This window comes from Engystomops pustulosus, chromosome 6, assembly GCF_040894005.1.
Source record: "Engystomops pustulosus chromosome 6, aEngPut4.maternal, whole genome shotgun sequence".
NCBI classification, from domain to species: domain Eukaryota; kingdom Metazoa; phylum Chordata; class Amphibia; order Anura; family Leptodactylidae; genus Engystomops; species Engystomops pustulosus.
The window spans coordinates 59,623,964-59,626,308 of NC_092416.1; positions in this window are offsets into that span (position 1 = coordinate 59,623,964).

Consider the following 2,345-nt stretch of genomic DNA (forward strand, 5'->3'; position numbering starts at 1 on the left):
CAATGACTTATAAAACATTAAAATCACAATACAGAGGACATTCAAGGTGGAATCCATCTCATCTCTTCAGTTATGTAGATCAAAGAACCATAAGCCTGATACAATAGAAAAAGATTAGATTCTTATGTTTAATATAAAACCATATGTCTAGGTCCCACGGAGCTTAAGTTGGAAGTATCTGAAGTAACACTTCCCCTGCAATCACTAAACTTCACTAATTTCGAGTAAAATATTACTCTTCTCTGCTCATTTTTACATGATTTTGGGAGATTTATTTATTATTTATCCCATATAAGTTATGGGGTAAAATCTGGTGACAGGTTCCCTTTAATTCAGCTAAATGGGTTATGTGTGATTAACATGGCCTACTTTCCAGGTGGTAGGTGTCCTTTAAAGAAAATCTACCATCCAGATTTGGCATTATAAACCAGGGACACTTACTCATAGATCCAGGCACTGACTGTGGTAATTTTCTTATATTTGTTATCCATTGCCTCCTCCCTTCTAAAATAAATCATGCTAATGGGACTGGGGCATTTTCCAGAGCCACTCAGTAATATCTTTTCACTTGCTGCTGCTAGATTACACAGGCAGCGAGAGGGAGAGAGCAGGAGGAGGGGAGGGGGGGGGGGGGGGGGGACATTTATGCTCATAGTAACAGCATGTGACGCTACAGCACTCAGGGGCTCTGGAAATACCCACCAGAGCCCCTCAGGGTCATTAGCATAATTTTAAAAGTTTACTTTAGAAGGAAGGAGGCCAATGATAACAAATATAAAAAGATTACCACAGTCAAAGTATGGAAAGGGAATAGGGGGGGGGGAAGAAGGTAGGCAGCTAAAAATGTACTTTAATCATAACTTTTACATATAGGCATCGATAATAAATACACCGAACTAGGTGAGAGCATAAAGAACTGACTCCATTATGGTTTGCACTTCCCAACCCTAGTGAAAAGCCTCTATCTCTAGGTTTGGGAATTTGTTTTCTGGAATAGATGGTTTGGGTTTTATCATTTCATTAGGCTTCCTAAAAGTTATGCTGGATGTTAAAGGAGCTGCCTTACAAGGTAGCCAAGAGGCAATGTTTTCCTTCCCATCCTGGAAAATGTATTTGCATATTACCTTAAACCAGTGGCTACCTGTGCAACTGCACCAGCTGTCTCTGGGAGCCTAACAATCTAGGATATGATACCACCACATGCAACATTATATAGCTTATAGCTATATTAAAATGACATTGAACTTTCCCTTTAAATAAAAGGCAGATCCTAGCATTATGAATGAGCCTGTCCGCCTGCTTAGCCAGCAATCCCTGGTGCCAAGAGAGCTGGCTGAGGATAAACACTCTGGGCCATTGTTTGTACTTTCCCACTTTGTCTGCTCAGTAGACTGCAGTGTGATTTATGTGGCGATCACTCCACAGGGCACTGAAAATTATATCATTTTAGGAAGGAAGGAAATATTCTCAGTGCTTGTGGCAAAGGAAAAGGTAATGTATAGACAGGGGAAATATATTTACTAATGGAAGATATCAAGTTGATGTAGGAAAGTAGAAACAATATAGGAGTAGTTGTCCAAACAGCTAAAATCACTGGAAGCCTTAAAGGGTAAAACAAAAAAAAACAAAAACCGACTGTGCGGCTCCGCCATCAGATGCCAACTGTTTGTTAAAAGTGGCAGAAGCAGTCAGCTAAATTCTGTGCTTCATTATTTCTGTTTGTGCCCCTCTATAGCAGATTGGCTCTTAGAGATGCAAAACTATAATGTTTATAGTCTGGAGGGTATAAGTGCCCTCTAAAGGACTCAAATAAAAGACCATCAGGAGTGTTCAAAGCTGCAGACAGTGTTAGGTAGCAGGTCTGGAGATTTGTATAGGACTGTCATGGGCCTTCAACACGCATGCGCTGAATTGCAGGAGAGCGAGAGAAGAGTCAACTAGCGCATGCGCTCCTAGTGAAGGTTGGCTTTGTCCACAGGAGCTCCAAAGAGGAGGTTGATTTTGCCATAGTAGGGGCTAGGTAAAGATTGTGCACGGTGGAGAGGCAGCGGGACAGCTATGGTGGAGCTATGATGAAGATCCTTGACTGGATCTTCAGAATGAAATGAGATGGAATAAAAGTTATTTTCACAAATGGGGGAAGAGGTAAAATACATTAGGGCATCACTGAAACACAATTACATTCCACTAATAGGTACGGTTAGTGGTTTATGGGTGAGATCAGCTTCTGGTTCCCTTTAAATACTGTTTGCTATACCAGGTTTGCACTATTGTTATGTGTTTCAGCACTTTCCTTCCTCTTTGAGGCTCCTTTTTCCCAGACAAATGTAACAATCAAGTCAGAA